Here is a 13,984-nt window from a genome sequence, read left to right on the forward strand (position 1 = left end):
ACACACATCCAAGCCAGAGGCAGGATTCATACCGGCAACCGTAGCAGTCGCGCGGTTCCAGACGGAAGCGCCTAGAACCGCTCGGCCACAACGGCCGGCATTGCAAGCTCGTGACGCAGTGAGGACACTATACAGGCCAGCTAAAAAAGGCCACCCCAAAATAAACTGGTTACTTTTACCACAAGTACCCTTTCATTAGCAACTTTGAGCCAAAAACAAAATCAGTTACCGCTCTATTGTACATAGAAAAAAGTTCAGCAGGCTGGACATGGAGGTCTTTGTCTTAGTTTCTAGCTTTAACGTACCCTAATCTCTTCTAGTCAAGTCAGTTTTTCGGATGGTAGATATTAAAGGCATGGTGAGTGATGACCAGCGTCTTGAGGGTCATTCCAAGACCCGGGTCGCCGCCCAGAACCAGGTGACCGGCAATATTATACCTATCTCTTCTCTATTCACTTCTCTTACTTTCTTCTTTCTAAATACTTAATTTCGTTTTGTTTATTAATATCTCACTTGATTTTGTATTATTTATAAGTTTTTCTAATGCTGCACAAAAAAGATATCAAATGGATGTAAACAAATAGAGCCCGCCACCACATGGCGGGACAAGGGCAACAGTGTGAGTGGGGACGGGAGCCGCTGTGGTGTTACTTTCAGCCACACCGGACCCCGGACCCAGTCACAGCGGCTAAGTGGCAACATCTGACCCACCATAAGAAATTAGACGATGGGTCATAAAAAATTAGCAGCTAGTGAAAAAAAAAATAGTGTGTCCAAAATTAAACCAACATCCAGAAATTTCCAAGGTTGCTTTTATTTTGCCACAAAACAGTATCAACAGATGATAGTAAAGTAGAAACAATGTAAAGGATACAGAACGTAAACAACTGCAACACTCATAAAGGTAGAGAAAAATGTTCTTAGTTGTTTCTAACTTCACGGACTTGCACACACATTCCGACAACTGTTGAATGTACTCAGTATGGGGTGTGAGCACATCTGGCATGACGACAATGAGGCATGCTGTGAGTAATGACATCAGTCTCATGTTGAGGCAATAACAGCCATTCTTCCAGCACATCTGCCCGCAAGTCGTGGAGACCTGTAGGTGGATGCTGACGTGATGCTCCCTATTGCATGCCTAACATACCCTACGGGATTCAAACAGGGAGAGCGAGCAGCCCACACCATGTGTTCTGTGTCTTCCATTTCCAAGAAAACTTCAACCACCTGTGCTCTATGAGGTCCAGCATTATCGTCCATTAGTACGAAGTCTGTTCCCACAGCAACTCGCAGCAACCGCACATGAGGTCCCAAGATCTTGTCACGATACCTGACAGCAGTTACACCTTGCCGATTCACCCACACAGTTTCATGTAGAGGTGTTCGAGAGGTCAACATAATCTCTGCCCACACCATTAGGGATCATCCTCGATCTCTGCCCATACCATTAGGGATAATCCTCGATATCGGTCTCTTTCCTCAAGGTCTGGGCCCCGAAGTCGTGTTCCACGGTTCCTCCAGATACGAATCCGTCGAGAATCACTTTTCAGACAAAATAGAGAGTTAGCTGTGAAAAGAACATTGGCCCACAGTTCTAACACCCAGGTGGTATGTTGACGACTCCATCGTAAAGTTTCCCTTTTCTGAAGACACGTTAGAGGTACACATACACCAGGGCACTCCACCGTTTGCCACGATATAACACGTCCAGGGGACGGTGCGAGGTAAGATGCTAATTGCCGTCCAGTACTTAGGCGGTACCGTCGTACCCACACAGCCAACTACAGGTCGTCTCTTCCTGATGTCACGCGTGGTCGGCCCTGCCCCGGTCTTTGGGAGACAGTTTCGGTCTCTATAAATTGTCGCCACTTCCGAGAAACAATAGAAAGATCCACATTTAGTCATCGGACCGCATCAGTTTGCATCTGTCTTGCTTCCATTCTCCCTATGGCCCTCCACAGCAGAGAGTCTGGTAGGAGGCGTCTTCTCTGTACCATACTGCAGTGTATGTGACTGTATACACAGCGACTGTGGATGTGGGACAACACCAACGCCACCTAAACGACAAGGCCTCACAACTCAACTTTGACGTCACGCAATCCAGGCGAGGCACTTAGCGTCAACCCCGCCTTTCGGCAAAACGTTGTGCTAACACCGTTTTAGGAATGCATAAATATAAGCCAGTAAAAGACGTTAAGACGATTGAGCTTGATTACAAATGAAATTACTGCGAGGTGATTTGTTATCTCGGTGAAAAATGCGGAAGCATTTATTGTTTTCAACTGTGTCAGGTATAGAATCATGAATATTTTTGCGCTTAACACAACTTTGGATGCTGAAAAATTCCAGGCACTAAAAGCTGTCGAGCTGTAAGAAATGACGTTACTGAGACTTACAGCATTTTCTTTTTCTTCTAAGGCATGTCAGGTGTAAAATAACACGACACTGAAGCAGATGTCGGAAGAAAGTGCTAGTTAACAACAGCATATTTTGAGTTATTGTACGTCACATGTTTCGTTAATTTTAAAGACAAGGACATAAACAGAGTAGGCAGTGCATTCTGACAGTACACATGAAACTACTACCTCCCAGAACGCTGTATGTTGGGAAACAACAGATAAAGTTCGGTTTAATCCTTGATTGATGGCTAGCATTGTCTTGCAGGGACCCCTTCAATTGCACCAAAGTTTTGATTTACACTGACACAGTTTTATTCTCCTAACATTGACACAAACAAAATTGTAGAATATACAGCTTGCACACCTAAACGATGTTCAACAAATAATAATATACATCCATCACATATTTCAAATATATGGTTTGAAGTAAATTGTAAACAATAATAGTGGAAAAAAGAATACTGATAACTCTCACTAAACCTACAGGGTGTTTCAAAAATGACCGGTATATTTGAAACGGCAAAAAAAAAACTAAACGAGCAGCGATAGAAATACACCGTTTGTTGCAATATGCTTGGGACAACAGTACATTTTCAGGCAGACAAACTTTCGAAATTACAGTAGTTACAATTTTCAACAACAGATGGCGCTGCGGTCTGGGAAACTCTATAGTACGATATTTTCCACATATCCACCATGCATAGCAATAATATGGCGTAGTCTCTGAATGAAATTACTCGAAACCTTTGACAACGTGTCTGGCGGAATGGCTTCACATGCAGATGAGATGTACTGCTTCAGCTGTTCAATTGTTTCTGGATTCTGGCGGTACACCTGGTCTTTCAAGTGTCCCCACAGAAAGAAGTCACAGGGGTTCATGTCTGGCGAATAGGGAGGCCAATCCACGCCGCCTCCTGTATGTTTCGGATAGCCCAAAGCAATCACACGATCATCGAAATATTCATTCAGGAAATTAAAGACGTCGGCCGTGCGATGTGGCCGGGCACCATCTTGCATAAACCACGAGGTGTTCGCAGTGTCGTCTAAGGCACTTTGTACCGCCACAAATTCACGAAGAATGTCCAGATAGCGTGATGCAGTAATCGTTTCGGATCTGAAAAATGGGCCAATGATTCCTTTGGAAGAAATGGCGGCCCAGACCAGTACTTTTTGAGGATGCAGGGACGATGTGACTGCAACATGGGGCTTTTCGGTTCCCCATATGCGCCAGTTCTGTTTATTGACGAAGCCGTCCAGGTAAAAATAAGCTTCGTCAGTAAACCAAATGCTGCCCACATGCATATCGCCGTCATCAATCCTGTGCACTATATCGTTAGCGAATGTCTCTCGTGCAGCAATGGTAGCGGCGCTGAGGGGTTGCCGCGTTTGAATTTTGTATGGATAGAGGTGTAAACTCTGGCGCATGAGACGATACGTGGACGTTGGCGTCATTTGGACCGCAGCTGCAACACGGCGAACGGAAACCCGAGGCCGCTGTTGGATCACCTGCTGCACTAGCTGCGCGTTGCCCTCTGTGGTTGCCGTACGCGGTCGCCCTACCTTTCCAGCACGTTCATTCGTCACGTTCCCAGTCCGTTGAAATTTTTCAAACAGATCCTTTATTGTATCGCTTTTCGGTCCTTTGGTTACATTAAACCTCCGTTGAAAACTTCGTCTTGTTGCAACAACACTGTGTTCTAGGCGGTGGAATTCCAACACCAGAAAAATCCTCTGTTCTAAGGAATAAACCATGTTGTCTACAGCACACTTGCACGTTGTGAACAGCACACGCTTACAGCAGAAAGACGACGTACAGAATGGCGCACCCACAGACTGCGTTGTCTTCTATATCTTTCACATCACTTGCAGCGCCATCTGTTGTTGAAAATTGTAACTACTGTAATTTCGAAAGTTTGTCTGCCTGAAAATGTACTGTTGTCCCAAGCATATTGCAACAAACGGTGTATTTCTATCGCTGCACGTTTAGTTTTTATTGCCGTTTCAAATATACCGGTCATTTTTGAAACACCCTGTATGAGCAAAACCAAAACATACAGAAATATCTATGAATTGTATGAAATAGCTCAGCATTACTCTAACAATGAAAGCTTTCATTCTACATTACACTTATGGAAACATTGCACAGAGTTACAAAGTAGCAGTCCTCATGAATGTAACCTTGTTTTCATTTACTATGTTCGTTTCATAGAAGCAACGACTGATGCCACAGCCTATTAATAGTTATGTAAGGACAGATGGTAATAATTACTCAAACTACATCACATTTGCATTTCTAGATAGCGAAGTTTCTTCGACAAAATATCTTAAATATTAACTGTGTGGGTCTCAGTTATAGTGCTAATGGGCACAGCACAGTATGTAGGGAAGATAATATATTTAAGTTTTCAGATGGGAGATCACATCCCACTAACAGATTTCTACACAAAAATAACTTTCACACAAATAGAGGAAGAAAAACAAGACAATTCAAATTCATGATATGTAGAGGAAATACAAACATGACGCCCTTGTCCAACCACAATTAATTGTCAAAGCAGGATCAACATAGTACATGGTCAAAGACATGCAGATATTTCTTACCAAACTCTACAAAATGGCAATGTGGCAAACAATGCCGTGCAGATAATAAGCAACATGAATGAGAACCATCTTAGAGAGAGTAAAGTTGCTATCATTGCATATTGAATGTAAAACAAGAGTGTGCTGCTTTCAGTGGAAAACTACAAGCAGATTGTTGGAGGGATGAAACAGCTTTATTTGTTAATTAACAAGGTATGCTATATAGCAGAAAAAGACCCACCTAAATATTATGAGAAGTACACATAGTAAGTAACATTTTCGGAAGACACACAATGCAGCACAAAAAGACACCAGAAGTAAGAAAAAGTGCATGTTAAAACATTAGTAATGCAGGAATTTACTAGTTCAAATATCAAAATGAACAGTGGTGTATATTACCAACAGAATATTTCACAGAAAAGCAGACAACATCTAAGGGCACAAGTGTGGAACAGCTCATTTCACATTTGCGTGGGAAAATACACTTAAAAATCTTCAGCATGTGGCCATATGTACAAATTAATTTGCAATGTGAATTTAAAATGGCTCATTCCAAATCAAAAAATGGCTCTGAGCACTATGGGAATCAACATCGGAGGTCATCAGTCCCCTAGATCTTACAGCTACTTAAACCTAACTAACCTAAGGACATCACACACATCCATGCCCGAGGCAGGATTCGAATCTGCGACCGCGGCGGTCGCGCGGTTCCGGACTGAAGTGTCTAGAACCGCTCGACCATAGCGGCCGGCCATTCCAAATCATTATGGCTTATCATGCAAAATGATCCATGGAACATGAAACTAACTACCACTGTAACACTTCACATTAGGGACACGAGTCAAAGGTATGGGAGTAACAAGTGTCAGCAAAAGCACACACCTCATCCATCCACAAAGCAAACCGCAAATAAAAATAATAGAAAATAGACATCTCATAAACAACGTGGTGAATATCAGAAACCAAATATTCCTCAGTGAAAACAATAGGGGTAGCAAGATAAGCAATTATGATTAGGTTCACTTATCTGCCATTCCTCTTACCACCTAACAACTCTCTCACATCATCCCACACCCACACTATTTGACATTTGTATACTATCTAAAACCACATCAAATCACATCAAGGATAAGAGTCAGCAATAGCACACACCCCATTCTTAAGGAAAGCAGCACTCATAAAGAATAGAAATTAGAGGACTCTTAAATGACCTGTTGGATATCAGAAACCAAATATTTTCAAAATACATTAAAAATGATAGGAGGAACAAGGGAAGCAATTATGACTAACGACACTTATCTCCACATTCTCTTACCATCTAGCTGCACACTCACATCATCCAGCACACACACTAAGTATTTGACATTTGCATAGTATCTAAAATGATGTCTTACATCAGAGACATGAGTCACAGGTATGGGAATGACAAGTGCCAGCAATATTTTTCAAACACATTGAGAATATGTAATAGAAGGAACATGACAAACAGTTATAACTAGATACACTTATCAGTCCTTCCTCTTAACACCTAACAGCTCATTCAGCATCCCACACTCCACTAAGTAATACTCATTACAGTATCATAGTAGACACAAGGTATATTCTCTCTATATTGAAAATAGTGAAAGTTTTGTAACAACGGAGCTGAAGAAATAAATATGTAGAGAGAGAGTTTACATGTTAGTTAGTATGGAAAAATTGCTTAGTGGAGTTAACAAAAGTAGATAACTACTAATGATAATTATGTACATTTCTTTTTAATTTCTTTGTTTAAAATACGTATGTCCTTCCACCACAGATTTCAGTTTCCTTTTGTTTAATGACCTATGTACCTTGTCAATTTCCATTTTACAATAGTTATTAAGCAAAATATTAACACCTGTCCAAACAACAGATTTATACACTTTGTGTGTCATAGAGATCTACTGCAAAATCATCATCGGCCATGACACAATCAAGAATTAACTTACTTGCTGTTTGCCATTGGTTTTGAAGCCTGATAAAGGAATGACAGTGTTCACCTGATAACAGTTTTTGCATGAAACAAAAAGAATACATTACTATCAGCAATGGCATTTTCTGTGGATATTGCAAGCCACCTCTATCAAGTTCTTTAATTAGTTAGTGCTCAACACCACACGCCAGCTGCTTATCTATTGTTAAAAACTGTATACAGTTACCACACTTTAACTTCTTTATTGTGCTGTAGCAACTGTATCCAGCAATGAATGTAAGCACTGGTAATTCTGGACCGATAAGTTCCAAATCACATTGAATAACACTTAATTCACAAATACCCAATGCAGAGATGTCACAGGCATCATCAAGATATTCAGACTGATCACAGTTTTGTAGAGATCTAATTACAATTTTCTTTGCTGAATCACCTAGTAAACAAAGCTCTAACAAAGTTGACAATCATAGCTTTTTCTCTGACTCAAATATTTGCCTCATTGACACATGGTACTAGGATCCAGATAGCCATCGATACAACCCAGACCTGGCTTACAAGGCATCAGTCTGAAATTTTCCAGGCAGCAAGGATGACATTTTAAGTTCCGACAGACAATACATTCTCAGTTCTAATAATGCGTATTTTGTATGCTTGAGTGCAGAGTGTGTTTCCTTACTGAGCTTACCACTTGACAAATTCCTGGAGCTCCAGGTGCCTAGCCAATTTAGAAAATTTTCTAGAAATTTACGCCTCTCGCCATCCTTGTGGCTTGTTAGAGCCTTTTGCAGTCTAAGACCTTTCAAACGTGACTTAACATTCACAATTTTCCACCATTTGCTTCTTATTTTAATAAATTCAGCAGTTCCTTCATAACTTAAATGTTATTTGTAGGCCCCAAATCGAGTAAATTACACTTGATGCTGTCGCTGAAAATTTGACAAACAAGCTATGTTTTTTGTTTCTCTAATGAAGAGGGCCACAGAGCTTTCATACTTAAACCATACCAAAATTTCAATAATTTGTTTATTTCAATGTCAAATATGGAACTAATTGCAGAAAATGAAGCTTGCATATTCACAGATGTGTTTTCAATACTGGGGAAGCAACATGTCAGAAGTTCATCTTTCAAATTCACCCAGTTATTTCTGATGCATTTATAAATGTGTACTGGGTCCATAACATAAAACAAGGGTCTGGAATGATCTGAAAGGTATGGGTAAGCAATACTAAGTTGTGGTGGATTTGCAAAATTACTAACAGCTTTTCTATTAATTGAGTTATTGTTAGAACAAAAAAAATCTTTAAACCTACGTCTTCCAACCAATCAATACTTTTTATTACATCTAACACCTGGTCAGCAGTCATTTTATTTACAGGCAAGATGTGGACAACATTTTTAAATGATGAAATTACACCTTGCACCATAAACACTTGAGCAGTTGTTGCAAGAGTAGTGGTATCATGTGTCATACCAACTAAATTTCCTCCCTTGAAGTCCATTGCTGGTTTAATGTGTATTTCATCTAACATGAGTGTCACAAAACAATCATGATGAGTCAGGTTTGGTACTTTCTCCCTAATGTAAGGCTGAAAGTTTGGACTGTTAGGATCAACATCCATATTTTCACAGATGTTTCCAGTAGTATTAGGATGAGGCAGAATAATATTTCCAGAGCTCTGTATGAATCTGTAAGCATGGCTTGAAATAAAAACTAAGAAAGAACTAAATACCAAAGCTCTAATAGTTTCCAACGGAAGGAGACTGGAGCAGGAATGACCGCTGGTGGGTCGTTTGGTTGGTCATCTCATTGGGCGACGTGTATTTGGTCTTTTGACCGTTTCTGGGCCTCGTCAGTTGAACATATTGCTGGACGAGGGTCGGTTTCTTCCTCGTGCAGGCGAGAGTTACCTCTGCATGTTTGGGTCCAAGCCAGTGTGCCCGGGTCGCCGTGTCTCCGAGTTCCGAACGGACATCGAGTTGAGTCGGGTTGCAGCTGCTGTGGGCTCCGGACAGCCAAGACTCGCCCGACCGTTGCCGACACTCGTAACTTGAGTAGGGACGACCTTGGTTGGTCTTTCGGTCGGTCGTCTCATTGGACGACGTGTATTTGGTCGCCGACCACTTATGGAAACTCTGTGTGTCGACTTGTGATTTCTCTTTGTTGTCCCACAGCGATTGGTTTTACGATTGTCAGAGTTCTTGCTGCAAGTGTTTACGTGGAACTGTGTTTAGTATCTGTGATTTCCACTGAGCAATTATGAAAGCTGTCTGCATACTGGAGTAGGAGTCGGTTGGTTGCGACAGAGCAGCAAGGAAGTCTTCATGGCATGTGGTCAGGCCGGAGCCGCTGGTGGCTTGCACACGCTGTCGGAGGTGTGAGGCACTAGCTGCAGGAGCTGCAAAGCTCGTCGCCCACCGAACCTGGATACTGGAGTTGAGTAGTGAGTTAACCTGTTATGAAATCTCAACTGTTGTGACATCTCTTCGTTCATTGTCAGTTGTTGCTTCCCGGGCCTTTCTCGCAAGCAGCAACATATGGTGTGCTGGCGTCGGCAAAATTTTGCAGCCGTCTTCCTGTATGGTGTTTAACTATTGAAATGATTGTAACTTATTAGTGAAGTGCACCAGTGGTATCTTCTGCCTTGTGGCCTTTAACAATCCGGTTGCCTGCCCTGTTCGTTAATGAAGTTTACCGGCAGTGTGTTTTCCTCGCCGTGTTGATGCTGTCTGGTATGGCATGTAGTTCGACAGCTTTGATGTTGTTCATTTTTGTCTTCTTTGATTGGTTATTGTGCCTTGACTGTGTTAAGACGCCAATTTTCAAGACGTAGTGCTGCTGCGATCTTCATCCTCGCTGATATTTTCGGTTGTCGTGCCATTCGTCGGGTGGAAGGGAATTGATTAGATTGTTGGTTGGTCGTGCTGCTACCCGATTATTTAGTGTTACACTTGGCTGCCTGTCTCACCTAACCTGTTGTTAGAGTTTCCTCCCCAGGCCGACCCTTGGAACACTTCTGAACACCACAATTCTGTTGTTTGAGATTGTGATTTTCTTTAGTCTCAAGTACTGGGCGAGGCCTTCAGCAGTGTATTGATTTAGTTTGTTTTAATATTCAGTATGTCGCGCTTTCAGCCGACCTTTATGTAAAGTATTTTATGTGAAATATTTTAAGATAAGGCCCTCAGCCTACTTAAAATAAAATTTGAAAGGTCTTTGCCTAAAACCTTTTAAAATTTTCTTTCTGGAGTCCTTGTTACCCAGGTCTTAAGCCCTCAGTTCTTCTGTTTTGTAACTAAGGCCTTCAGCCGTGTGTATTCCTTAACGCAGTTTTAGTAACTTGTGTTCTGGCCTTCAGCTGTATTGTTTCTGACTTCTTTTAAGCGCATGTGTGATTGAGTGTGTGTGGTAAATAAAGTTTGTATGTTTGTGCAACTAGCAGCAACTGATTTGGGCCCCTTTTCACAACCTGATCCACTCTGTCCTGCGAAATCAGATTTCAGTCATTATCCTGAAGGAAGAAATTCACAAGATTTGCGTGATGGGGGCACGAATTGACGTCCATGAAGACGAATGACTCGCCAATATGGTTGCACTGTCGGTTGTAGAATGGCATTCACGTATCGTACAGCCGTTATGATACCTTCCATGACCACAATCAGCGTACGTCAGCCTCACATAATGTCACCGCAAAACACTCCACCCAGCTGCACTCGCTGGACAGTGTGTCTAACAAGGGGAGGCCGCCAATTGTGAAATTCAGATTCGATTCATACTGCGCATAATAAAAGCTCACGGCCAGAGGTGTAATGTGGCAAAGCACCAAGATGCACTTCTCAGCCGTTGTCGAGAAAAATCGACAGTTAATAGAAACCGTTGCGGTGAAATACTCTCTACGATGTATAACTTCCTATAGCGTCGTGGTGCAGCGGGAAGTGCTTGGGCTCGTAAGTCAAAGGTCGCCGGATCGAATCTCGCGCCATGCAATTTTTTTTTAGTATTTGTTTTTTGTAATTCAAATATATATATATATATATATATATATATATACCATGAGGTCTCTAATTCGAACGTTTGACTTACACTATACGTATTCGTTTCGGAATATCGTTTCTACGTCTTCCGTTAACTACACGTGTAAACATTATGAAGACAATTAATAATATTTGTGAAATACAACTTTGTTTGCAGAAAACATAATCATGTTCGAAGTCGCCAGTTTTTCCATGACAAACGACTTTCAACAACTTATTATATGCATAATTGTTGCAACTGATTGCCGGGAATTTTATATATATATATATATATATATATATATATATATATATATATATATATATATATATATTACAAATAACAAATACTAAAAAAAAATTGCATGGCGCGAGATTCGATCCGGCGACCTTTGACTCACGAGCCCAAGCACTTCCCGCTGCACCACGACGCTATAGGAAGTTATACATCGTAGAGAGTATTTCACCGCAACGGTTTCTATTAACTGTCGATTTTCTCGACAACGGCTGAGAAGTGCATCTTGGTGCTTTGCCACATTACACCTCTGGCCATGAGCTTTTATTATGCGCAGTATGAATCGAATCTGAATTTCACAATTGGCGGCCTCCCTTTGTAAGGCGTTCAGCCTGGCCGGGTTGCCTTCAAACACGTCTCCGACGATTGTCTGGTTGAAGGCATATGCGATACTCATCGGTGAAGAGAACGTGATGCCAATCCTGAGCAGTCCATTCGGCATGTTGTTGGGCCCATCTGTACGGCGCTGCATGGTTTCGTGGTTGCAAAGATGGAAATCGCCATGGACGTCGGGAGTACAGTTGCGCATCATGCAGCCTATTGAGCACAGTTCGAGTCGTAACACGCCGTCCTGTGGCTGCACGAAAAGCATTATCCAACACGGTGGCTTTGCTGTCAGGATTTCTCCGAGCCATAATCCGCAGGTAGCGGTCATCCACTGCAGTAGCAGCCCTTAGGCGGCCTGAGCGAGTCGTGTCATCGACGGTTCCTGTTTCTCTGTATCTCCTCCATGTCCGAACAACATCGCTTTGGTTCACTCCGAGACGCCTGGACACTTCTCTTATTGAGAGCCCTACCTAACACAAAGTAACAATGCGGACCGATCAAACCGCAGTACTGATCGTCTACAGACAACACGAGCCGTGTACCTCCTTCCTGGTGGAATGAATGGAACTGATCGGCCGTTGGACCCCATCAGTCTAATAGGCGCTGCTCATGCATGCTTGTTTACGTATTTGGACAGGTTTAGAGTCATCACTGAGCACTCAAAGGAACTTTGTCTGTGATACAATATCTACTGTCAACGTCTACCTTCAGGAGTTCTCTGAACCGGGGTGATGCAAAACTTTTTTTGATGTTTGTAAATACGAGACTTAATCTGTCTTAGTTAGTGTACAATACTCAGTACTCACGTTTATTAGTGTCATTTAGCCTAGATGCATTGAAGGTAGCAGTTTTTATACGTTTTATTAGCTCATTTTTGGCGTGTACGTAAACGTTTGTTTAAATTATAAATACGAGGGATAATCAGTCTAAGTTAGTGTACAATACTCAGTATTCACGTTTATTAGTGTCATTTAGACTCGATACAGCCGGCCGAAGTGGCCGTGCGGTTAAAGGCGCTGCAGTCTGGAACCGCAAGACCGCTACGGTCGCAGGTTCGAATCCTGCCTCGGGCGTGGATGTTTGTGATGTCCTTAGGTTAGTTAGGTTTAACTAGTTCTAAGTTCTAGGGGACTAATGACCTCAGAAGTTGAGTCCCATAGTGCTCAGAGCCATTTTTTGACTCGATACATTGAAGGTAGCCGTTTTTGTAAGTTTTATTACGAAAAGTGATACTGTCAGTGAATTCTAACCTCACTTGTATACGTTTGGCTAGCGCAATCTGCGAGCGTTTACAGTTAGCAAACGTAAAATACGTGGTAAATTAGTGTTACACTACAATATCTGAGTAAATCATTGTTATAATACAATTCTGAGCCCTTCTTACATACGCTTTAGTTAGCAGAAAGCTCGCCGACTTCTTAAATTCCTTAGCTTGTTGTGGACTTTAGTGATCGTGTACCGTAAGCCCATCGGTTCCTATAAGGTAGAGTTCGTATTTGTGCTTTACATTCTCAACTCTTATAGTTAGCTCAATGTTTTGTTTTGTACCTTCATCCGTTAGTGTACAATACTCAGTATTTACTTTTATTAGTGTCATTTAGACTCGATAAATTGAAGATAGATGTTTTTATAGTTTTGTTTGGTCATTTTCGTGTGTACGTAAACGTTTGTTTGCATTATAAATACGAGGGATAATCAGTAGGTGTAGCTTACCGTAGGCTACTGTTTAATTCTTTAGTAATATTCGCTAGCTAGCCCGTAGCAGTTTACTGTAGGTCACTGTTTATTTTTCTTTAGTATTCACTATACACCCCTAGCAGGAAAAGAAAACACCAGATCTAGCTTCTATCATACATTTTTATTGTTTTTCATTGTTGAGTGCCCTTTGCCAACTAGTGTGTAGCTGTTAACCTTGTGTGGCAGTAGGTTTCATTAACTTTCTTACAGTAAATCACATATTAGCTAGATGGATAGGGACTGTGTCTGATGTGTGCGGATGCAGGAGGATTAGGCCACAGTCCAAACGCAGATGGCCACAGTTAACAAGTTCCAGAGTGCCATCTTGAGGTGCAGTGGGGATGGAGTGCCTCGGGCAGCCTCTGCTGTACTAGATGTGCAGGGGGGGGGGGGGGGGGGGGAATGTCACAGGTCTCTGTCACTGAGCCGGCGCACTCTCACCTCAGTGTGGGTGGCGGACTGTGTCGAGGTCTCTAGCCTCAAGGAGAAGGCTGCATGGGGGGCGCAGGCTCCTGCCAAATCCCATGCGCTTTGCTAATACATTCAGTGTGATATTTGATGCTACGGGGAAGGCTGAGCTGGATCAGAATGCACCTTCTGCCAGGATAGTGGCCGCTCCTTCAGCAAGATCCGGACAGGCACATGGGGATAGGGGTTTGTTAGTTACTGGGAGCTCC

At 42.1% G+C, this 13,984-nt stretch overlaps 1 protein-coding gene across 1 annotated transcript in view; it reads left to right on the plus strand.

Annotated features, from left to right (window-relative positions):
• LOC126260122 (estradiol 17-beta-dehydrogenase 2-like) overlaps window positions 1–13,984 on the plus strand; it is a 78,863-nt gene that overhangs the window by 37,990 nt on the left and 26,889 nt on the right. The window lies entirely within an intron of this gene.

The sequence above is a fragment of the Schistocerca nitens genome, chromosome 1, assembly GCF_023898315.1.
Source record: "Schistocerca nitens isolate TAMUIC-IGC-003100 chromosome 1, iqSchNite1.1, whole genome shotgun sequence".
NCBI classification, from domain to species: domain Eukaryota; kingdom Metazoa; phylum Arthropoda; class Insecta; order Orthoptera; family Acrididae; genus Schistocerca; species Schistocerca nitens.